This window comes from Marmota monax, unplaced genomic scaffold (genome assembly GCF_021218885.2).
Source record: "Marmota monax isolate L192 unplaced genomic scaffold, Marmota_monax_Labrador192_F-V1.1 WCK01_AAM20220418_F8-fsc00026, whole genome shotgun sequence".
Classification (NCBI taxonomy): domain Eukaryota; kingdom Metazoa; phylum Chordata; class Mammalia; order Rodentia; family Sciuridae; genus Marmota; species Marmota monax.
This window is the reverse complement of record NW_026693108.1, coordinates 18,330,099-18,356,860: the sequence shown is the minus strand read 5'-3', so window position 1 is coordinate 18,356,860 and position 26,762 is coordinate 18,330,099. Positions and strand designations below refer to the sequence as shown.

The 26,762-nt window shown below is 33.7% G+C and overlaps 1 protein-coding gene across 3 annotated transcripts in view; it reads left to right on the top strand.

The window, feature by feature from the left end:
* Positions 1 to 26,762, top strand: part of Gpc5 (glypican 5) — a 624,390-nt gene that overhangs the window by 49,961 nt on the left and 547,667 nt on the right. The gene's annotated exons all lie outside the window — the stretch shown is intronic.

Below are 26,762 nucleotides of genomic sequence, written 5' to 3'. Positions count from 1 at the left end.
CAACACATTTTTATTAGGAAATCTAGTCTGCTTGAGAGAAATTTAATAGCAAAATCAATTCACTTCTCCCATGATGTAAGTAGATTTGCTGTGTTTTGATCTTTAATTTTTAAATACTTCATGTATATTTTACTATGCATTACATCAACAATTTTAACTTTCTTTTAAGTGGTATTGAGTATTATTAAAGACGTTGTACTGGGGTATATTATGGTGTCTTCCCTTATGGCTTTTACGGGACTCCATGGAAACATTTTTTTTTTGAACAGTCCCTTGAATTGGGATGATCCCTCTGGTCTGCGTATTTAGTGGTTCCCACACTACTCTTAGATGAAAGCTGTGAGTTTGGAAGTGCAAAGGGGAGAGAGGAAGCCCTGTGGGCTGGCTCCAGGTACTACTAGAATCATAAGATTATTATTCTATGTGGAGTTTGCATTTAGCTCTGGAGTCTGCCACCAGGGTACGTATGGGTTAGGCAAGAGTTGGCCTCTGGGACAACTCTACATTTTTTCCCCCTAAGGAATTTATTGTAGTTTGTTTCAGTCAAATTTCCTTAAAATAAACAAAATAGTTAATACAAAAATCTGTTGTTGAAGGGCCCATAATTGTGACCTAGGATGTCATTATTTCCTAAGGGCTACTCATGCAGGATTTTAGAAAGTAAAAGGAACAAGCTGATATTCCTGTTTCTGTTCACAGTGAAGAAGTGCTGTTTGCAAGAGAAGTGCTGGTCTTGTCATAGTGCAGACAATAACTATTCTTCATTTGCAGGGGCTTAACAGTGTTCAGGAATAAAACAGAACTGCCTGGAGTGAGGCAAGAATTCCTTTTCCTTCTACTATTTTACTATGAGATTTTGTTCTTTAAAAGTATTTTAGAATTTAAAACAAATAAATATATATTTTTTTACGCTGAAGTATACTGCGAATCATGAAGAAATAGGGGAAATTGACAGAATATGTCACTTACTATAAAAATTAACTCTTATCTAGTGTTCAAATTTGTCAGTTTTAAAATCCCTTCAAATAAGATAATGGGAATTCTTAAAATTAAAAAAAATAACTGAAATTTTAGCTTCACCTTCAAAAATAAAATTAAGGAATATTTTGGAGGGCACTATTTGAAGATTGCGTTTTGTTGAAATCTTGAGGAGATGAAGTTAGTGCTATATTTTTCCTTATATGTGTAACTTTCTATATTTCTCTCATCTTCAAATATATCCATGTATTTATAAAATATATGGTAGATAGTCTTTATTTTTTGAAAATTTCTAGTTTTATATATGTCATCTAAAATGAATATTATTACAAAACTTTGAGTGATAAATGATATTTAGAAGAGGAATGATTTCACATTTTTTTATGATTTTATTCTTTTGGCTAATTAAATATTCATTCCTTAATTATAAGTACTTGAAAGATTGGCAAGCTTGTCCTCTCAGGTTGAAATGTTAAATTCTAGAATTTAGTGAAAACTACATTCCTATTTTTAATGCAACGTAGGAATATGTTCAAGATTTTAATGTCTTATTTTAAAAAGCAGGTGATAAAAAGAGCATGCTACAGGGACACTGCTACATCAATGTTCATAGCAGCACAATTCACAATAGTAAGACTGTGGAACCAACCTAGATGCCCTTCAATAGATGAATGGATAAAAAAAATGTGGCATTTATACACAATGGAGTATTACTCTGCATTAAAAAATGACAAAATCATAGAATTTACAGGGAAATGGATGGCATTAGAGCAGATTATGCTAAGTGAAGCTAGCCAATCTCTAAAAAACAAATGCCAAATGTCTTCTTTGATATAAGGAGAGTAACTAAGAACAGAGTAGGGTCGAAGAGCATGAGAAGAAGATTAATATTAAACAGGGATGAGAGGTGGGAGGGAAAGGGAGAGAGAAGGGAAATTGCATGGAAATGGAAGGAGACCCTCAGAGCTATACAAAAGTACATACAAGAGGAAGTGAGGGGAAAGGGAAAAATAATACAAGGGGGACAAATGAATGTCAGTAGAGGGGGCAGAGAGAGAAGAGGGGAGGGGAGGGGAGGGGAGGGGGGATAGTAGAGGATAGGAAAGGCAGCAGAACACAACAGACACTAGTATGGCAATATGTAAATCAATGGATGTGTAACTGATGTAATTCTGCAATCTGTATATGGGGTAAAAATGGGAGCTCATAACCCACTTGAATCAAAGTGTGAAATATGATATATCAAGAACTATGTAATGTTTTGAACAGCCAACAATAAAAAATTTAAAAAAAAAAAGTGAGACCAGTCTTCAAAAAAAAAAAAAAAAAAGCAACAAGAGCAAATGTTGATTACGACTGCCTGCATTTTATAACAAAGACTTTTCATGCTGTTGGTTTAAGCTATTCTAAAAATTAAATGATTCCTTTAGTTAGGGACTTTAAGGATCTGACAACACCAAAATTAGTTTCTGTACAACTGCGTGCCTATTGTTACCAATGCCGTATTACACAATTAAATGTTTGCTAAGATGGTAGATCTCATGTTAAGTTTTCTTACCACAACAAAAATTTACCTTCTTTTCTCAGCTGCTAACACTATATTTACAGCATTGTAATATTTTTACAGACTCTTCTAAAATAAAATAAGCATAAATTTAAAAAAAAGCAGGTGAAATGAAAATATGAATATAATGTATGGATTTCTCTCTTTAGATCTAGCTACTGTAATGTGCAGAGATAGTATATAGCTACTGGGAAACTAAATTGTCTATGTATATACACATATATTGTCAAAGACACAATGTATTTGAATATATTATAATGCTCAGGAGGGCAATTATATTTGTATAAATGTTATAATGTTAAGCACAGAGAGAGTTCATTTTATTTACTTCAGTTGTGCTTTAAAAATATGGATATCTAAAATAATCTCTTGAAGGAGTATTTGGTGGAAGGAATTATAGAATAATGATATTTCTATCACTAAGGATTCTTTTATCAAAAGCTCAAGGATACAGATCAGATAGCCTTAGGCAGGCAGTGTCGGGGAGACTTGTTTCTCTCAGTCTATAGCACTTAGAGCAGACACTCAGCAAATGCCAAATGAACTGCATGAATATATAGAGGACCAATGGCACTGAGCAAGAAGATGGTTCCCAATTAAAATGAGATTCCCTCCCTCTCACTCTTCCTTCTTTACCTTTCTCTTTCTCTCTCCTCCCTCTTTCTTTCTATTGATGCTTAATACATTTGTTTACTACTTACCAATACCAGAACTATCACATGCTAAGGTTGTACATGGTATCCAAATACTCAATGTATTTCACTTTTATTGGCTCCCTCAGACTTCTAAAGTCCTAACATATGTTTATTAGTTTATTAATTTATAAACCAGAATGGGGTATATTATAGCATTTCTCTACATTCTGAATGTAATTGCTCTTTCTTCTCTTGCAGTTTTAGGCAGCTCATGGTTTATTATGTTCTCATAGAGCAGCTATCCATGCAACTGGTCTTTATCCAACTGTCCTTTATCACTGAAATGTTAAAAAATGCTTCTTTTGAATCTGTGTTAGCAGGTTACTATTAATTATGAAAGAGAAGTAATTTTTCTGTATTCTAGGTAAAAATTATAAGAGCTTAAATTACTTTACAGCTGGAAATAAAGCTTGCTTTGCATGAAATGTTATTGATACTAGAAAAAATTAACTGTGGACTTAAAACTGGGTTTATCTTTGCAAACTCTAAGAAGTGAACTTTAAATCGTCTTAATTCTGATAGATGGTAGCTATGATAATATTACCTATGGCAATGATAATCTCACTCTGACACGCATAGAAACTTGCTCATAGTAGGCAAAACAATTCTTTCTTTATTTTATGTACATTTTCAGTTAATCTTTTCAATATGAGGACTGTACATGTACTGTCTAGAAGATGAATTGACATTTAATCAGATTATCATTTTATCTTTATATTCACTAATAATAGTTTAATCTCACTTTTGCATAAGGAATCGTAGGGATGATTCTTAAAAGCTGTTTGTTGGGAAAAGCAGACTATCTAAGGGATGACAAGTTGTTATGTTTTGAGACTCACCTATCTATTTATCCCATATGCTGTCTACCTATTTATCCCATCCATTTTATTTGATTTATTAAATTCCTTTTTTATCCTGGGGATTGAACTCAGGTAAAATTACTTTTTATAAATGTGTGACATTTATCAGTCTCCTGTTGATGGGCATTTCAGTAATTTCCAACTTATTTTTACATTTATGTTGTGGTGAACATTCTTGATAATGTTTCCATGGGTGTGTTTCTCTTTTTATAAGTAGAAGTGAAATTGTGCTTATAGGATCCTGCATTGTCACTTTTACTAGATTACTAACTAAAGTTGCTCTTCTAGGTAGCTGAATCAATTTACATTCCCAATAGTAGTTTGTGCACATTGCCATTGTTTTACATCATTCCCAAAACCTATTGTCAGAATTTTGAAAGTTTTAGTAAAAAGATAGATGTGAAGTGGTGCCTTATTTTCAAAACATGTGGTTCCCTGATTATTAGGGAGTTAAAATGTCTTTTTACACACAGTTATTTATTTTGCATGTTCTTTTTAAAATTTATTTTATTTTGAAATTTGTCTTAATTAGTTATATGTGACAGTAGAATGCATTTTGACACTTTTTACACAAATGAAGTACAACTACTTCTTTCTCTGTCTGAACATGGTTCAGAGTCACACTGGTAGTGTAATCATACATGTATATTGGGTAATAATGTCCATCTCATTCCACCATCCTTCCCATTCCCACACCCCCTCCAGCCCTCACTACCTTCTGCACAATCTAAAGTTTCTTCATTCTTCCCGACCCAATCTCCCCCCATTATGGGTTAGTATGTGTTTATCAGAGAAAACATTCATCTTTGGTTTTTTTTTTTGGGGGGGTGGTTGGCTTATTTCACTTGGCATGTTATTCTCCAGCTTCATCCATTTACCTGCAAATGTAGTCCATGACTTTTCAGCTTTTCTCATAGGGCATGTTTTAATAGTTGTTAGCACATTTAGTTTTAAAAAGGGTGACTTTTCTGTTAAATAGCCACTGCAACTAATTAATTAAAAAAATAACAAAGACTGTATTTTAAGAATTCATAGTTTTAGATATTTTAAGACCATACAAAATTTTATCTAATATGATTAATAATAACTTGGTTATTTTTATAGGAAAGATAGAATAATGACACTATTAAAATATTTAAGAATTTATTTTACAAGTAGATAACCTATCTTTTTCATCTTTTGCATTTACTTCATAACAGTTTATCATGAGATATCAATTTATGTTTTGGCATGGTTGTTGTGTAACATATGTTACATGATAACTGTGTGTTAGTCTTCCATCAGTGTGACGATGTATCTGAGATAATAGATTAAAAGAAGAAAGATTGATTTTGACTTATGGTTTCAGAGGTGTTATTCCATGTTTTCTTGGCCCTGTTGCTTTGGGCTTTTGGTGAAATAGAAGATCATGGCAGGGAACATGTGTGAGAGCAAAGTTCACCCATGGAAGGAGGGAGAAAGGAGGAGAAAGAGGAGGGTATCCCAACATCTCCTTGAGGTCATACCTCAATAACCTAATTTCCTTTCACTAACCCCTCCTTTCTAATAGTGCTATCAGCTCATGAGTAAATCTTCAACAAATGAACCATTAGGGGGCATTTTAAGACCCCAAATATAACAACAACTTTTTCTTCTCCTTTATACCTGGTTGTTGGAGCACCAAATTTTGGGGGTTACCATCCTTAATGGCAGTGTGCTTAGGAACAGTGAACTCTGCTGTAGCTAAAGGGAGTGATATAAAATGGAATAAGAAGTGTATATATGATTTGAAATAGCTTTTGTGGGAAAAGCAAGTGGAAATTAACCAAAAAGCAATTAGAAAACTAACATTAGAGATAGATAATTAATAGTAACACTATTATGTACAATGTCTTGACTGTTTTCATTTTTAGTCCTTTATAGTGCCCAGAAGAAGACATAAATAGAGTAGGACCATATATATGGTTCATCACATACAGCAAAAGGTGATGGGTCATTGAATACCTGTTCATTCATCCAGTAATTTTTCCTGAATTAATGCTATTTTTCCAGCATTGTTTTAAGTGCTAGGGGTGTATCATTGAATAAAAGTAAGATCCCTATCCTCATAGTTTGCATTTTTATCCAGAGAATACAGAAAATGAACAAATAACAAATATAATTCAGATTGCATAGAGCTAGGTGAGGGAGAAATACTTAAGTGTTGCAAAGACTTGGAAAAAGCGAAGGCATTAGTCATGTAGATATCTGGAAGAAAAACATTTTGGGCATCAGTGGCAGACCATGTAGGGCCTCTTAGGCTTTTCTTCTGAAACAGGAATTTTTGCTATAGATCTGGCTATATTTAAAAATACTTAGTCATTAGACTAGCCTATAGATACAGGGATACACTGGAATCAAGAAACCCAGTTAGGTGGTTATTGTAATAATCTAGAAGAGAGATCATGGTGATTTAAACCAGAGTGTTGGTAATGGAAGTAAGAAGTAGTCAGATTCTGAGTATATTGTTGTCATCAGTGGGCCTTGGGAATAATAGGAAAAGAATTGAAGCCAAGATGGGCCAGGGTGTGGTGAGATCTACCAAGGTTGTGCTGTGTGGTGGGTGCCTGGAACGTAGTAGTCACAGAAGCCCTGGCTGTAGGTATAGGATGGGTTTCCACATGGACTTTAGGATCTGAAACTTTTGATGTGAGTTGATGTGAGACACACTATAACCTGTTTTCCCAAAGTACTCAATGAAAGAAAGCCATTGATTGTTGTGGCCAGGACATTATTTGATTACCTGGTAGAGGCTAATCTTTGACACAGATTGAAAGAGTAATGGCTTGGCAGAGCCAGAAAATTTCTAATGCTTCTCTACTGTCTGACTCTGTAAAGTGATAGAAATGTAGTTTTTATAGTAAAATATCTAGAGATGAAAACAAGTGATTTTAACTCATGATTCTATTTGATAAAATATTCTCAATATTTAGTGTAATTTAAAAAGTCAGGGCATGATAAAAATGAATAATGCACAAATAGAATCAACTAGACTGAAATTTGTGAACAAAAGATTGGAGCACTAAAGGCAGAATACATGTAATGAGACAGTGATGAATAAAATTGCATACTAGTAACTAGGGTCAAAATCAAGAGTTTGAATGTGAGAAATTTGCTTCAAACAAAAAGATATTAAAGGGTTATCTTACAATTGAAAATAAAATTCTTTATTAGTTCATAACTCAGCCAGCAACTATATTGTATGATGAACCTAAGGCTCTTGGAACTGAATTTTGAAGAGGTAAGTCTCATAAAATTAAGAACACATTTGCTATTTTTATACAAATTGAAAATGAATTGAAGTTCTGTGTTCCAAACAACATTAATTGTTATCAAATATCTTTTTATTTTATTATCTTTTATCTAATTAGAATTTTTTTAACTAGCATTAGTGGCAGCTAAAAATTTTAAATATTACAATTTATTGTAAACCATGAATACCCTTTATTAAAAATGTGGAAATGTTCTTAATATTTAAGCCTTTTTTCTAGAGCCTTGGAGGAAGAGCAGATTAAGATGAAAATTATTATAGCACCATCCATAATATGCAATTGGCAAAGTGATAAGATATAATGGAAAATAAGATACCTCCCTTTCCTCAAACAGGGGACTTAAATTTTACAACCATTCCTCAATGTAGCTGTTCATGATGGGAAATTATCCATGCATATCTCTGTGCTTTTAGCATAAAATATATCTAGCAATAAATAGGATATAGATGCTATAGCTTTTATGCAGAAGGCATAAGGCTTGAAACGATATCTCAAAATCCAAAGCTATAATAGTAAATAAATAAAGCGTAATTCTTAGATAGCTATGCTGTGCTTTTTTATTCTAGGGTAATTCTGCCTGTGGGCAAACTTTTGTATAAACAAAGATAATTGAACTTTTGTACCTTAAAGGATATTGTTCTCTTGTACTATTTATTTGACTTTATCCCCACTGGGTATAAACTTGACTTGAATTGTACCTTAGGAAACATATTCAATATTTTTTTCCTTAAATAGGAATAAATTGAGGATACTCCATAATAGAACAAACATTGTTCTTTGCTGTGGGAAAACATTTCTTGTAATTGGATAGGCAATATACAAATTCACAGTTTAAGAACAAGGGCTTAGAGTTTAAGAGTTTCAGTTTGGATTTCCTATGTTTAGACTCCCTTGCTGGGCCTTGATTTCTTTGCTTGTATAATGGGATAATAGTATTCTCTTCTAGGTTGCAATTAATTAATTAATTAACTGAGGTAATTCTTGAAAATTTCCTAGCATGGTGCCTGGTACATAATAAGCGCTCAGCATATGTTAGCTATTCTTCTTCCTTTATTTATGGAGTATGTTTTTCCCTCAATATTTGATAGGCAGTAGGAATGTTTCAGGGAAGAAATTGTCTAATGGCTTTTCTGTAAGAAGGTTAAGGGGAATTGTATGAATTCAATTGTCAGTTTATTAGAAGTGCTATAGTGGCCCAGTGGGAGAAGGGCCTAAGCAATACAAACTCTTAGATTCTTTCTTGGATTAAGTGTGCCTCATGGTGTTTCCAAGAGTCACATTGTGAGTGCTTGGGGTTATGGCCAAACATGTTCTACATTTGTGAAGGCAAGCCATTGAGAAAACTTTTTTGGTGAATAATAATAATTTGTACATTTTAAAACAGACTTATATCTATTGCCTCACTGGTAATTAGATGAAATTTAAAATTTCATTAAATGGTTTTTAATTGTAATGTTTTGATTCTCATTGAAGCTGAAGCTAAGATGAATATTAAAATCTTTAAGTTTTGACTAACAGAATGATGCAAAGGGACAGAGTCCGTGAAAAAATATTAAATGGCTGGCTTAATGAATGCAATAATCTTACTGTTCTCCAAATGATAGTATCTCACATAAAAGAGTCTTCAAATTTTTGATACCACTAATTGATTCTGGTCACATTCAAGGATATTTGCAATTCATTTTGATATATCTTAATACAGTTAAGCCTTTAGATTATCTAATTTTGCATTATTAGATGGGATCACTAACTTGAAGTATGTACTTTTCACAATAGCATTACTAAATAAATGTTCTCTTCCCCATCTTCAAAACTGTCTACAATTCACTTTGATTCTGCAACCCTGTTTTGATCCTTCATCCTTACTCTAGGGTTACTTCCTAACTCTTTTCATCTTTTCTTGTCAATATTTTTGATATTTTATTCCTAATGCAGAATTTATTTCCCCCTCCTGTTCCTATAGATACTTTTATCACAACAACCTCTTGATAGGGCTAACAACTTTCTATTTTGTCATCTGTTGATCCCAAATAACCTAACAGATAAAGATTTAAGTTAGGACATTCATGTGTTTCTCTCCAATTAATTTTTTTCTATGCTTTGTAGTTTACTCCTGCTTAAAATGATTTTTAATATTCATAGCTTTAAATGTCTGCTGTAATTTGTGTTATATCTATTCAAAATTAGTTCTTACATATTTCAATAAATTCTCTCCCACAGTAGATTCTGTTTCCAGATTTCTCCTTTCATTCATTATTGTTACTTTACCGAGAACAAAAATTGTATCTCAAATTTGTAATCATGAGTATATCACTTTCCTCAACACAATGTTTAATTCATGAGAGATGTTCAATTAATGTGATTTTTGTTTTTAGATTTTTTTGTTTTTCAGTGTAAATGGAGTTGAACTTTAGATGGATGGTATAGTGATTTAACATTCATTCTGGTTTAGACCTTAAGGATATGGTCTCTGGAGTCACGTCCTCTGGACAATCTCTAATTCTTGTTGTATGACCTTAGAAAATTTTACTTAGGGTCTCTGGTCTCATTTTCCTCATCTGAAAAGTGGAGATAACATCTATAGTAATGTTAAAAGAGTTATTATAAGATCCCTGTATAGGATTTTAAGAGAATGAGTGATACCCCTAGGAAGCACTCAACTAATTATCAGTGAGATTTGGGGTATGTAATATATTTTTGTAAATTGATATTACTAAAAACATTTCTAGGAATTGAGCAGTTATACAGAGAAGGATCTTAATTGTGAAACTCAATTTTTAATTTTATTCCTAGTCATTGACAATGCATATGTTCTTTTTATAGTAAAGTGTTCACAGATTCATAAATGATTTTGTATTATTGAATCTGATATATGAAAATTTTCTTTTACGTGCTGATGACAGTAGGAATATTGGATTTACTAAATGTCTTTAAAGATTAATTAGATTATTATTAATACTGTTATTACTCCTCTTACCACTACCATCACCACTATCATTTATAGAGTACTAAAAATTTGTTATTTGAGTTTTATTAGTAAAGTACGTTACATTCACAAAATAGTAGGCAAAAATTTGCCACAAAATATAGACAACATATATTATTACATAAGAGTATAAGTATGTTAAATGATTAAAATTATTATTCTTAAAATTATCTGATGGGAAAACTGCCAAGTTTAGAGATTATCCTTAATTTCTCTATCTTCTTTATCCTCCATTGTCTAAAATGTTTCTCTATAGTGTAGAATTTGCTGGAATTTGTTATTTATGGTACAGGCTTTTATTTTTTCACTACTTTTATTATATGAGACAAAATACTTAAAAATTATTAAAATGTTAAATGGCATTTTCTGGTAATATCTTTTAAAATGTTTTGGAAAAACATCACTATTCAATAAGGAGAATAATCTGACTTTTCCTGTTTTGTAGCAGAATTTAACATTTTCTATAGCATTTTTGCCTTGATGATATATCCCAAAGTGAAGATTTGGGAAAATGTATTGGAATGACTATTGAATTCAACCAAACAAACATGTTCAATATTTTTTTCTGGACCTGAGATTCTGCCAGGTGCTAAAGTATAGGGCTTCCTGAGGTGTAGTCCTTTCCCTGGTATTTCATATATGCTGATAAGAAAGAAAATAAATAGTTATAATAGAGGGTGGTTAACAGAGCAATAGAAGTGTGTTTCAGACAGTGGATTGATTAAGTTTTTAGGAGGAGAAACATAAACATGTTTGGTTGTGGAATGCTTCCCAGTAGGGGTACAGCATGTGATTTCTTTTTTTTTTTTTTTACAATTTAATTGCAATTTAGTTGCTATATTTCTTTTTATTTCCATATATTTGATATTAAGCCAGAATATTTTTTCTGGCTGCTATAAAATTGTTGTACCAAATCTTCCTAGCCATGACATAGTCATATACCTTACTGTAAACTTCAGTTTTATCTCCTTCACAGGTGATATTTAGAGTTTGACATCCATCAACAAAGCTTCAAAACAGAATACTACTAGAAAGCAAAGGAACTTAAATAGGCAGTTCAGAATTTTATTCATACTGCAGGAATAGTAAGGAACCTATTTATGACTGCTATTTCTTTTCTTTCAGCTAAGATGCTTCATATTTTAACAGTGTTACTTGAGCAAGGATACTATGGAAAAATAGTTTCTTTTTTTTTCAGGGTACTCTAAGCTATCAATTTTATAGGCTTTGCATAATTCTCAACAAGAATATAGTTTGAAGCATGCTGCTATGACTAATTATTGCTCATTAACTGGATCTTCACTCTGCATGAAAGAATATTGCAGATTTTTTTTGAATTCTGAAGTCTTATATTAGATTTGAAATGCACTGAGAGAAGTTGGAAGACGAGATGCCCAGGGTGAGTTGTAGAGAGACCAGGCATGTTGAAACCTTTGCTTGTGTAGCTTGAAATCATGCTAGTTTCATTATAATTGTTCAATAAAAGTAAATTAGATTCTCAACAGAAAAAAGTGTTAAAGTCATTTTTCATAGAGATATATTTCATATCTTGTGCTTTATATATGTCTTCTCTTGGCTTGGCAGTTTTTCTTCATCATTATTCACATTTGTGTTACCTAGAAGCTCTTGAAAGAATGCAGTATCCAAAATATTCAAGTCATTGAATTCAGATAAATTTTTTGTTTTACAGGATATCAACTAAACTAATAACTTTGTTAATCAATATTTATATGAAGAAAAACTAAAAATGTAACATGCAATTTATCTATCCTTAATCTTTTACATATGTGGTGGGGGTATAGATTTGTGCATATGATTATATGCGATTCCTCCTTAATAGTTGAGCTGAATCTATCATTTCTCAATATCTACCTTTGAGAGTCTGATACATGTGATTATGCAAATATAAGCAGTGAAAACAATGTAAGAAATAAAATGTCCTAGTTTCTGATTTACAGGCAAAATTTGACTATATATGATTAGAATAACCATTTCTAATAGTTCTACTCTTTTGTAGGTACTTAAAAAAAACAAGAGAAAAGAGTAAATGCTTAGCATTGTTATATTAATGGGACCTGACTACCACAGACAATTTGTGGAAATATCTTTTTATTAAACAATAAAATTTTTGTTAGCAGTTTTAGAAGCTAAGGACAATATATGATTGATGGTGTTTTTTGGTAATAAAACATGCATATTTTAATAATAGTGTCCCCACAGTAGGGGGACACTACTATTAAAGTACATAGTGTACAAGGATTTAAGAAGGGTAATATACTAATCTTCTGTGTAATCATAACACACAAACAAGAAGAAATCAAAAACCAAAGATATAAGATACATGAAGGGAGGGGAATGGGAAAACCAAAGATAGTGGAATGAATCTGACATAACTTTCTTATGTACATATATATTATAGTGAATCTCACCATTGTGTACAACCACAAGAAATTAATTAAAAAGTAACTATGAGTAAATGGCAGAAAGATCAATAGAGAGAGGGAGTGGGGTGGGGGAGGGAAGGGAAAGGAGAGGTACTAGGGACTGAATTAGAGCAAGATGTATCCCATGCTTTTATAATTATGTAAAAATAATTTTTTAAAAATATAAAGCATGTATCTATAACTTAAAAATATTCTGAAGAGTAACTTTATTTGTCCCCCTGTAGAGAAGTTAATCTTAATATATATATTTTTCCTAGTCATATGAAGTGACAAAAAATGTATTCCAACTATTAACGTGATTCTTATTATATTCATTTCCTGTGGGTTTTTAAATTTTGTTTTTATTTTTTATTTTGGTACTGGAGAATGAACTCAGGGGCACTTGAACACTGAGCCAAATCCCCAGCCCTGTTTTTGTATTTTATTTAGAGACAGGGTCTCACTGAGTTGCTTAGCACCTCACTTTTACTGAGGCTTTGAACTTGTGATCCATCTGTCTTAGCCTCCTGAGCCACTCTCCTGTTTTTTTTTAATGAATACTTACTTAATCAACAGTCTCACTTTTTGGACATTTTCCACTAGAAATAAAACCTTTTATACATAGATATATAAGCTTACACACAAATTGAAGGGAAGAAAATCCTTTAGTAGGTGATGCTAATGCTATTATATTCTTCTGTGAGAGATTCAGTTCTGGTAGGAATATATCTTGATGTTAAGTTTTTTTTTTTTTTTTTTTAGCTTTTTTAATGTAGGGAAAGTAATAGTAAAACAGCATATGGTTTATCAGTCAGATGTTACCGTATAACAGATAGCCACAAAATCTCAGAGGTTTATAATCATAAGCATTTATTTCTTACTCCTCTTTGCACATTTGTTAAGACTTGGCTGATATATGTTCAGTTCTTGGCTTGAACAAAACTCTGGATCCAGACAGGTCTATTTCAAGCTCTGGCTAACGGGGATGTGTGTAGATGTGTTCCCTATGTGTCCATTTTAAAGCCTGTATAAAGGGAAAAGCACTGAGGAGAAAACTTCTTTGTTGTTGGCAGGAGTGTTAGAGAGCAAATGCATACATGCTTTCTTAAAGGCAAGGCTTAGAACTGGCACATTGAAACTTCTCTTTGTATCCCATAGCTCAAAGTATGTTAATGGATGGGGATGTCAGGGAGGGAGGGAGTGAATGTTTACTGAACAATGTTGTCATATACCACAAGAGAAATGTGATTAGTGAAATCACACAAATTCAAATTCTATGAGAGATTGGAAATAAATGAATCTTTTTTATATTTACAGTCACTATTGTTTACAAGCACTAATACTGATTCGTACTATGATAAAAGCATGCCTGTATTGCCCTATGGCTTTCTCCACCTTGTGCCACTGACTTCTGGGACTAGGTAATTCTTTGTTGTGAGGAACTTGCCTGAATGTGGTAGGATATTGGGGAGCATCCTGGCATCAACCCACCTGATGCCAGTAGTGTCTTCCCTCTTCAAACTGGCTTCAGACATTGCCAAGTATCCCCTCACTCACCCTGAGAAGCAACATTGCTCCCAGTTAAGAATCCTTATTGACTTATCTATGCTGGCAATCATTGCAATAGGAGAGTACTTTAAAGATGGATAACCTGAGGCTCAGAAAAATGGCTTTACCTGGGGTTACACTGAGGTAAATAACAGATTTGGGAATAAAATTCAGATCTCTTAATTCCAAAATACATGGATTTACATGTATTGCTAGGAGCTAATAAAGAAGGTGGATTTGGATAGGGTTTTCCTTCAGTAGTGTACCAGAAAAAGCAATTACAATATTCAGATAGTAAGATCTCTAAAGGTGTGCTCAGGAAATGATGAGGTAATGATGAGAACAGAGGAAGATTATTCTTCTCATACAATTGAGACAAGCAATAGCAGGATTAGTTGTACTACTAAGGGATTAATGTTAATTAACCAGTTGAAGGAAGGCAAAACAGGCCTCATTAAATAGAAGGAGCAGTATTTATACAGTCTTATATTTATTTTCAGAAAATGGAAATGGCTTCAACAATGAAAATGGTAAAAAATGGGGTAAATGGCTGAATGTGAAGTAAAGGTAAACCAACAGTGATTTAAGCCATGCTATTAATCTTGAGCTTTAATTCTGAAAGCAATGTTGGAGCCACTCAAGGATTTTCAACAGAGAAATTACATAAACATAGTTAAGCCTTTTCCCTGGGTAACATTACTCAGTCCTCCTGTGGAGGTTGGATCAGAGGGAGTATTACTGGTGACAGGAAAATTTGCTATGGAGGAAACAAAATTATGTGGAAGAAAATATATTCAAATATTAGGAATATTTGCTTTTGGATGAAGATTATGTCCTTAATTTTCTTTTAATTGTATTTATTTTGAATTTTTCTACAGTGAAAATGTATGTTGCTTTGTAAAAAGTATAGTAGTCTCCCCTTATCTGCTGGGGGTATATACTGAAGCCCCCAGTGGATGCCTGAAACTGTGGATATTACCAAACTCTAAGTAATATATGAATGACTGAGATGGTTACTAAGTGACTAACAGAGAGGCAAGACATATGGTCTGAATATGCTGGCAAAAGAATGATGCATCCTCATCTTAGAGGATTTTTTTGTTATTTCTTCATGCTACTTAGAATTCAGTCTAAAACTTGAGAATTGTTTATTTCAGGGATTTTCCATTTAATATTTTTGGACTGTAGCCTATTGTAGATCATTCAAACTATCGAGAGTGAAATTAGGTATAGTTGAGGGGGCACTATTACAATACATTTCATAAAAATAGTTCATTGTGGCAATTTAGTCAAAAAGCAAATAATGATGGAGAAGAAAAGTATTTATCTGAGAGTGATTTAGGAGTATGTCTCTCCTAAGATGTGATTTGTGGGGTGTTATTGCGAGAAAGGGAAGAGTCCAGAAGGCTCCTTGGGTTCCTGTCTTGAACAACTCATAAAAAGTAGGATTTAAGAAGATGGATAGATGTTTTGGGAAGAAGAAACATTCTGTTTTGATTCTGGAAGTACCTTGGGGGCACCTACATTGAGAAGGTACCTAGTTGTCTGTTGGGAAGGGGATTTGAGAATTTAGGATAGGTAGGGATGGAGAATTATAGCTTTAGTAGTAACAAAAAGCAGAGTGATCTGTTTAGGTGACATTTTCCAAGAAGAAGGCCCTATTGAGAGAAGAAAAAGGCTACGAATGTATTTCTGGTGTTAAATATGAGGCATACAGTGAGTTAAAGTGTCCAGGGCCATGTCAAGGAAGCCAAGACAAAGGGAATTCTCAGAGGAAGGGAATAGGAAATATAAAAGATGACAAGGAAAGGCCAAATGTGGTGTTGTGCCATCTTTATATTTAGCATGTAGGTTTCTGGGCAGAAGTCAGAGTTGGAAGTGAAATAGCAGTGGCTTGTGGTAACAAAAGATACACCACGCGAGAGAAACATACTTTTAAGATGTTTTCTTTGAAAAGAAAGTGGAAAGTAGGTGGTTATTTGATGCACCAGAAGACTTTCCAAGTTATCCATGTTTCTTTAGTCTAGGAAAATTTCCTAAGAGAATTTGGAGGGAAAAAATATACACATATGGATGGCATAATTTGATATTAAGAGGACTTTAATATGAGAATCATCTGTTTTGTCTTTATTTTGCTTCACTGTTAAGTTTATCTATACCTTAAAATGTCCATAAAACTTTCAAAAAGTTAATCTTTGTGTCTGATACTTGGTATTACTCTTTTTGTTCAAGAAGGGAATTAAAGTACTAAAATTAAAAGAAAGATATTCTTTTGAAGGATTTTTCCTTTCCACTGGTATATGCATTCATAAACTTACTTTATATCTACAAAAATCACTCAGTCCCTTCTTATTTTATTTCAATGCCTTTTCTTTTCTGAGTCATTTTTTTTCTTTCTTATATTTAAAAATTTTAGTGTTATGAAATGTAATTATCATTATTTAAAATATGTCAGGATGTTTTATATATTGCCAATTGTTTTATATTTTTGTTGTATTTTTATTATCCAAATCATTATCCTTTGTATTTTTAAAGTTATTTACCAGTTTATTTTAAAAACCTTTAAGGTTTCTTGTTGTAAATGCTTGGATTTTGAGTGCTCAAACTTATTTTTAAAAACTACTGCCCTCCTTCCATTTTTTTCTGTATTTCTCCTATTGTGATCCAAACTTACATGGGAAGCCTAATAACGTAATGGAGATCAGTTATGAATCGGGAGAATTGAGTTCAAGTCACTGGGCTTGCTGAGTAATGATGTAACTTTGGTGAGGTTATTTCTCCTTCACCCACATTTTCAAGTTTCACTTGCTATAAATAAATCTTTGGGATTTTAGAACTATTAGTCATTTGCATCTGAAAAATGAATTTTATCACATCAGGAAAGCATCTAAACATTCATTGAAAGGTATGTTTTAAAACAGGAGTAGTGCATGACTGTGGGGCATGAAATAATCTGAGCAGAGACTAAATTGCACAGTGTGTGTTTCTGAGGCACAAGTGCAGTCAGCATCCTTGGGCAGTAATTATGAACACACTTGGGTTTCTGAAGGTAAGAATAAAGAGAAACAGGATCTAGTAACAGATAATGGAAATTGAGATAGAAGGTTATTAAAGCTTAGAAATTTCCCAACAAGGTAGTCTATTTAAAGATTTTGTTTGTGGCTTGATAATAGGAAATTAACATTTCCTAGTGCAAGTTGTAAGGAATGATAGAAGACACAAATAATAAGTTGTTGAATTAAATAAGAATATAACTTCACTTTCTAAATCAGCATACGTACTAATACTAAGTAATGATTAATGTACATCTTCTATTTTATTAAATAATGTGGAATGACTTATGTGGTATAGTGAGAGAAAGTAGAAATCAATGGCTGCTTTTCTATGATTCCATTCTCAGTCTTCATTAGCAGTAGAGGATGAAATTTAAGGGTAAAAACTTGCTAAGAATATTTGTGAAGAAAAAGAAATGCCTTCTTTGGACTTTATGAATTTATAGAATTAGAGAAGAGTATAGGTTTTAGGCTGTAAGTAGTGTTTATATGGACTTTGCAGCCCAAACCCATTACTCTATGGTACTGGAATCTCTTTGTGCATTGAATGTGGCTATATCAGAGTTAAAAGTGTTATAAGTAGAATAATTAAACACCTTTTTTTAATTAATGAGGAGGCTTCATTTCGTTCGGTTTGGCAAACTTTCTACATTTGTCTTCTTTTAAGTTCCTGTTGTGAAATGTATGCTGTATAAAATATAAACACATCTTCATTTATAGAACCACAAAGAGCTTCGTTGTGGACAGGGCATTTCTCCTAAAACAGATGATTGCTTTTATAGTATGGAGAGAAAAATAGAGCACTAATCAATTAATTTTCTAAATTTCCCCTGCTGTGGGTTTCCTTCAGTGTTAAGTCCTTCACCACATGCACACATGCTTCTCTATAAAGAGTGATGAGTGGGAAGAGGTAGTTGAGCTGCCATTACTTGAATGTGTGGAAAACCACTTTCTAAAATCCATTGCCAAATTCACCCTGGCTATCCATTACTTACTACTAAAAGGCTCTTTTATAAAACTTTCTAAATAATTCACTGGAGGCTCAGTTTTCTATCAAGATATACTGAGTGGGATTTCTGTTAGGCTTTTTCTTGAAAAGACAAGTTGAGGATAGGAAGAATATTTCTAAATTAAGAAATGTCTGGGAGAAAAACTTTCCATATATCCAATAGCTTTAAAGCTATTAATATTGGGGCTGGGGTTGTAGCTTAGTGTAGAGTACTTGCCTAGCACAGTTGAGGCACTGAGTTTGATCCTCACCACAACATAATAAATAAATAAAAATAAAGTCCACCTACAATTTTAAAAAAAGAGCTACTAACTTTTAATGTTTTGGAATTTCCACTTAGTATTTTGGCGATGTCATGGGCTAATATCATCATAATTTTCAGATTCATAGCTTCTGTTCATTGTGAATAAACAGATTGCTTCTGTTTTACTTAAGTGAAAGAGGGATTTCTTGGAAAATTTTGAGCGGTCTCTCAGAATTGAAGAAAACTTTGAAAAACTGAGCCCAAAGAAAGAAAGAGCAAGGCAACTTGAGGGACCTCATTAGATAGTTTGTGGAATTTTTCCTCTAGAACACAGTCCTATTAATCATTCCTAGTCTCCTTTTGCTTCTGTTGATATTTCAAATTCTGAGGCAGAGAATCATATTGGTTCAGTTTTCATAAGGTATCAGATACTTGTTTCACTGGATAAATCAGCTTTGCTAGTGGCCAAGACCACATTGTGTCCACATAACCAGGGGATTTCAGCAATCACATATTTTGTGCCCAATGTACAAACCCAAGGTGTGTGTGTTTGTGTTTGAATCCTTGTCCTTGAAAATAACCCATTGTCACTTCAGCTATAGCTTTGAGAGTCAGTGTTATGGGATTTCTGTTTTCTGAGTCCAAAAGTCTCTTGGTGATTTTTATTTTTTTACTATTACATTATGATTTAGGGTGTCTTGAATATCTATAAATACAGAATAATAGTAAGGAAAAAAGAAAGAAGCTATGAAAATAAATTTTATGTGTTTAGTATCTATTTACTTTTTGAACATATATATTATGTACATACACACACATATATATATATACACACACACACACACACACACACATACACATTACACTATACTCACACACATATTTATATGAAATGACTGAGAGAACTTATAGTCTCCGAATAGTAAGCAAGAACTTGTAAGCAGAGACTACAATTCTTGATTCTACAAGGGACAGAAATACAGATGGTAGTTGATTTTTGAGAACAATTTCAAGTTCATCTTTCTTTTGGCTGACTATATCACTAGTGGATGGGAGAAGGATCTTTAGGCATAACCTCATTTATAAAGGGTTTGCATCCCTTATAGTTGTAGCTGAACAGAGTTGCAAGTACAGCTATATCCTTACTCCTTCCAACTCAGGGTGTTTAGGTAACCTTATTCTTTCTTGATGAACAGGACAAGGAACTTTAACCAACACAATTATTCCCATATCTACCTTTTCTACTAGATGAGAATTCCCAGATAGCCAGGTGGCAGTCTCAGTTGGAGCAATAATCATTTTGTTTTCTGTCTTGGAGTTATTCTCTTTTTTCCCTTAAGCCTGCAAAATAACAGAACCTCAAGTTGTATGATTGTTTAAACTAGGGCAAATGGGCTTCAGTAAATGATAGTCCATGTTTGTGCCTAACCACCATGGCTTCTATCTTCACAAGTTCATTAAACAAACGTCTGGCTTGCTTTTCCATGTGGAGAATATCCTCAGAATACATTATCCTACCACATGGTTATTACCAGCCCTTTTTCAGAGTGTCTTCTATTGAGTATTAGTGTGAGACATGGGGTATAATTATTTTAAAGCTATGGTCCCCAAATCTCTATGAAATATTTCTAACCTCATTCTTCTTTCTTGCAAAAATTAGTTCAAATGTTAGCTATGGTGGAGGTATCTTATCTAAACCCTAATCACAGTCTATTATTCATTTTAGGCAATGCAGAAGATCCTAAGTGACTACCCAAATTTTTGCACATAGAAAACATTTGCCTTCTACATTGTTTTTCAGTGTCATCTCTGGGAGATATTGTAATCCTAATGTAGTACAAGTCTGGCAGGTGCTAGCATACTGTGAAACTATAAATCCAATTTATGTTCAGGAACTCCTTTGCTATGATGGTTTGGGTTGAGGGAGGCTCAGAGGCGTGGCTGGTGTCGTGTTCTTGGCAATGTGAATAATACCTTGCAACTTACTCATGCATGTGGGGAATCTCTGCAGCCTAACTGCATAAATCACCTATACTATATTGTAGAAAGCTGCTGGGTAACCCAAACTTTACAGCTAATTTGATTTAATAGCATCTACTTGATGATGGCTGCTGGGTTGAAGGATCACCTAAGATGCCATCCAATATTGGAGCCAAATAGCAGACAGAAAGATGACACTTGTTGAAGAACATGTTGGCCTTAACCCCAAACCCTAAGTGCCTCTTTCAGATTCTTCTGTCAGGGGTTGGCATAAGCTTCATGCATTATTGAGAACTAAGTAGCAGAATCATTTGTACTGGAATCTGGGCCAGCTAGAGGTCTTTCTTCAGCTTTGTACCTGGCTCAAATTTGATAGCCTTGGAAGAACAGAATAAAAGGGTAGGAGCAGAATATCCCCAATCTGTCACTCTGCCTCCTTGATCAGAATGATTCATTTTGGAGGACATAGGTCAGCTTTTCAACTATGCTTTTAGTGTGATCCACAAAATAGTACCCTATCATTTAGAAGCTTGTTAGAAATGAAAATATCAGATCCATTTCAGACTCACTAAATCAGAACCAATATTTTAATAATATCATCAAGTGATTTGTATGCACATTAAAGTAGAAAAGCACTGGAGTAGGAGGCTGCTTGTTTCCTAGGGATTTATCTCCACCCCTGTCATGTTCTTCCTTGCTCTATAGATCTTATCAGCATGGCATCATTAATGCAGTGTGTCTGTGTGGTGCTCTGTGGGAAGGTTGGAAATCCACAGCTCTCCTTCAGGTTATTGACAGTTGCTGTTCATGATTTCTGTGTGTGAGAATGAAGGGAATTTTTTGTTATATTATTGGGAGTTCTATAAGTCTGTTTCAATTAGAAGACCACATTTAGGATTGCAGCTAATGCTAGGAGTATAGCTCTGATTATATTTATTATAATCATGGTAATTTTTATGTAGACTTGCTAGTATTTTACTTTAGCCAAATTGGAGTGCAGTGTTCCAAGGTTCATAGGATCTAGTTTTAACAGAGAACTATTATCCATTATTCTCAACCGTGTCCCTCGTAGGTGACACAAATGGGATTCCCCTTGGTGGGTTGGGCTGGGTGAGAAATAAAAGCTAGGAAAAATAGAATGACAGAAAAACCACAGGACACAGAAAATAATTTCAGAAAGTGGGGACAAGACAGGCTAGCTGATCATACGGATGGAGCTTCTATACTCTGGCAAAATGGAGCCGGCACTTGCTTTATTTATATTGGGGACGTCAAAGGCAGGGATAAGGTTTCAAGGGCAGAGTCTTGCTTCCTGGTGTCTTGCAGTCAGCAGGTTGATTGACATCTTGGCAGGGCACACCCATCTCAGGTGCTGTGTAGGTCTTTAAGAATGGGAAAGAGTTCACCTTGTCCCTGGGAAGTTAACCAGAGGAAACGTCCACTGGCCATTCCCAGATACCAGATGTCTTTATGCATGAGGCTTCCATGTGCAGTGACCCATATGCCCCCCATGAATGGCTCGTGACACATTATAACCACAAAGTTTGTTCAGTCCCCTTTATGTAAATTGTAGCCATCTAGTCCTTTATTGTTAAAGATTAAATGAGGGATCACAGTACAGGTTGGTGAAGGTCCAACAGGTCCTTGTTAGTAGCTAATCTTCTCTTCATATAAGGGACTCTAAAGTCTGATCTAGATATTAGGTTAGAGCTATGTTCTCTAGACTAGTGACTCAAGTATGTCCCTAAGCTCAGGAATTGTTTTATTTTATAGCAATTAGTCAAGATTTTAGGGAATGTGTAATAATTGTGTTTCTGAAGATATCTTGATTAATTAATGATATCCAGTAGTCTTTTAATGTCAGACTGTTATGTATACTCTGATGACTGTTCTAGCCTGCTGCTTTTTCTGATGCTCATGTGCTATGTTCCTGGTAATTAAATGCTGCTACCTGAGTTTGGCCATCCTGGGTTCCTGTGATCCCCATTGGAATTGGGTTTACACTAAGTTTGCCCATGAACATTTCTGACTTGGAGGTAACAGTTGGTCAAAGCGCTATTGAAGACATAAATATTTCTCTTAATAATATTCTCATTTTAGGGAGTAGTAGAGACCTATGCAGATTAACATTAAATAACATATAATACTTTCCATGAATTTACTGTGTGTCAGTATTAGCTTCATATTCATTTTTATAGGAAGCATTGTCAAACTAAAGCTTATATTCTCTTTGAAAAATAGCATTATTACAATGTTTACTTTGTAGAATGTTTTAATTATTATAAATAATAACACATCAATTTACAAATTAATGGGTTTCCCTAGAACCTTTACACACATGCATATAGTGTGCCTTGATCATGTTTCCCTTCCTTTCTGCCCTCTCATACCCTCTTCCCTAGCCCCCCCCTTTTCTTCCCTTAAAAAGTTCCTCTTCTACTTTCAGGACATATTTTTAAAAATGTCTTTATTTTTTAGTTTCCATATATGAGAGAAAACATACCCTACTTGTCTTTCTGTGTCTAGCTAATTTTATTTAACAAGATGTCATCCAGTTCCATCCATGTTCTTACAAATGGCATGTTTTCTTTTATGGATTTTCTTTATCCATTCATTTATCCATGAATACCTGGGCTGATTCTTTATCTTAGCTCTTGTGAATAGTGTGACAGTAAATCTGGGTATGCAGGTATCTCTATTATATACTGACTCATTTATTTCAGGTATGCCCAGGAGTAGGATAGGTAGATCATACAGTAATTCTGCTTTTTTTTTTTTTTTTTGAGGAAACTTCATACTGATTACTGATTTCCATAGTGGCTGTACTAATTTTCATTCCCACCAACACTGTATAAGGGTTCCTTTTTCTCTACATCCTCACCAGTATTAGTGTTTTTTCTTTTCTCTTTTCTTTTTTTGCAATAGTAATTCTAAGTAGGGTAAGATGAAATCTCCATGTAGTTTTGATTTACATTTTCTTGATGGCAAAGACATTGAGCCTTTTTTCATGTCTCTATTGGTCATTTGTACTTCTCTTCAGAAGTATCTTTTTAGATCATTTGCCCACTTTTTTTTGGATTATATATTCTTGGGTCAGTTTTTTATGTTCTTTATATATTTTGGATATTAATCCTCTGTCAGATGAGTAGCTTACAAATATTTTTTTCCCTTTCTGTTGTTGTCTCTTCACTGATTATTTCTTTTTTTGCTCAGGGTTATAATTTGATATAATCCTACTTGTCAATTCTTGCTTTTGTTTCCTGAGCTATTGGAGTTCTAGTCAGTTGCCTGTGTGAATATCGTGGGGTGTGTCCCTATGCTTCCTTCCAGTAGTTTCAAAGTTTCAGGTCTTATGTTAGGTCTTTGATCCATTTTGTGTTGATTTCTGTGAAACATGGGATTCTAGTTTCAGTCTTCTACATGTGGATATCTAGTTTTCCCACACCATTTGTTGAAGAGGCTGTCTTTTCTCCAATGTATATTTTTGGCACCTTTTTGGAGAATCAGTTGGCTATCTATACTTAGGTTTATTTCTGACTCCTCTATTCTGTTCCATTGGTCTATGTGTCTGCATTTTCTTTTCTACTCTCCAGTGTCACTGGTTTTCACCAAATCTCTGCCTTGAACTTCACCACTGAACCCCAACATTCTCTCATGGTCACTGACCCTAATGAACAGCTACATTCTAGTTGTTTTAATTTGGTTTCTTGGAGACAGAAGGAAGGGCTGGGTGATTCTCTAGAATGCTTTTTTTGTTTGTTTATTTTTATTTGAATGAGCTCTCTTTTCTCAAATGTTTGACATTATTTATTTGGTGTTTATACTATGAGGTCTCATTTGCTTTTTACATTAATTTTCAGTGGATTGAGGAGAGCACTTTGATTTATTGAGAAATGGGATGATGGAGGATAATCACTTGGAGAACAAAGATCCAAGTGTTGGCTGAAATCCCCATAGTTTAGCAATCCTTGGAGGGTTCTGAGCCTCCTTCTCAATTTCTTTTTCTAAATAATTAAATATTTTGTCTGCCTGAAAGGATTATTGCTTTGACAACTTAAGATAAATGTAAAAATAATTTTTCTTTTATATATACCATGAAATCTTATTTAATCTTTTGAGAAGAAAATAACTTTATCCTGATTATTTTGACCCAAGTTTAAATGGAAAGGTGAAATATCATGAGAAAGGTTGGATTAAGATTTTGAGGCCTAAAATTATTATTATTTTTTAATCCACAGGTAAAATTATATTAGGAGTTGGAGAAACTGTAAGCAAATAAAAGACATTTGTTGTCTTGCTTTCACATATTTTATTGGGAAATAAAAGAAAATTTAGTTTTAAAATAGTTGAGATATCTTTAGTGATAGAGACCAAAACCCAATCAAAACCAAAACAAAAAAATCCCAACCTCTAAAATTGGAAAACAGAGCATCCTAAAAGAGACTGTTGTTGAAGAAATGAGTTTTGAATGCTTACTTTTTCCTTGATATTTTGTGGGTACCTTGACATCATTTGTACTTTCCCTGTCCTGTGAAGCTCCCTTCAGAAAGTTCCTCTATGTGAGTGAATGGTGCTCTCTTCCCTGCCTGCTGCACAAAGCCTGGTCTGCAGGTCAGCAACATGGGCATCCCCTTCGAGCTTGGCAGGAATGCAGAATCTCAGCCCTGCCAGGCTGCTGCATCAGTGTTCTCACTTCAGCAGATCACCAGGTGATGCTTTGTGTGTATCAGCATTTGAGAAACACTGCTCTAGATCACATGTACAAATTTAGGTTTTAATTTTAAAATTCCATATAACTTTGTATGCTTTTTTCTCTATTACCAAAGACTTTCCCCATCTTCTTTTTATTATGTTATTTTTCTCAACTTCTTTTCCCATGTCAGAATAGAAAAAAATTAATACTGGTAATAAATAATGAACCATCTTTTTTTTCTTCTTCTTCCCACTAAGATCCTATAATGTTCAATTTCCTACTGTAAATAGTCACCTGGGTAACCAAGATTCTGTACTAGTTATTCCTGGATCCCCTTCTTGTTAGAATAACCACTGGGCTCATTTTAACTCCCCCTTCCCCCCTTACCCCCCTGCTTCGTCATGATGAATTGGTCTTTACCAATGAATTACTTTTTAAATAAACCCTGCAATTTACAATTTGCCTCTCTATTCAAGCTAAACTGCTTCTTAAATAGACATTGACCTCCTTTTCCTCCTCACTGAAGCTTTTCAATATATTTGAATAAAACTTAATGTAGCAAAATAGTTTCAACTGTGTCAAACCCATTGGGTTCTTTTTAGGGACCTTAAAAGAGACCCTGGAATAATACTCTATAGTCATCTGCAAGGTTGGCTAAAGATTAATTTGATACCAGCTTGCCAGGTCTTGGGAGATTAAAAAAAGAAATAAGGGGTAGATTGGATTGAAGAGTGATTCTCTTATATATTGCTGGAGTGGCTCTCTGTGTCAAACCTACATTCCTGAAGTACATAAGATGTGAATGATATCAAGGGGGAATTGAAGCTTGTATAGAGTTTATCTGAGAAATAAAAATATATGAATTGAGTTTTCATTCAAGTTTTGATATCTAAAATTGAGTGTTTCATGGATCAGCTTATGATTGAGGCAAGTTTAATTTTTAACCACATGGGAAATCTGTTACCTCTATTTCTCCTTCATATATCAGATGTTTACATTTGATGAAGCTTGTTGTGAGTATTTCTTCAGGCTCCATTTTATATCCTTGTTTCTATCTTCATTGCAATAACCTATATGTTTTTATTATCCTTCCAAGTAATGTCATCAGAAAGAATTTGCTGAGCTCTTACCATGTGGGAATTCTAACATGAAGCAAAGAGATTTCTTTGGGGATATGTACAGTATTGCTAAGGAGATATGTCAATAAAAAGTAAACAAGATAGCATGCTTAGAGAAAATGCACTATATACACATTTAATTTCAACATAAGTTTTTGAATGGAGGGAGAGAAAAGAAGAGAGAAATACTTATGACAAAATACACTGTTACATTAACGAAGATAATATGATCCAAAGAATAGACACAATGGGAGAAATGGACCAGTTATTCCAAGTTTCCATATTACTATTATGGTGTAATAAGACCTTGATATTCTTAGT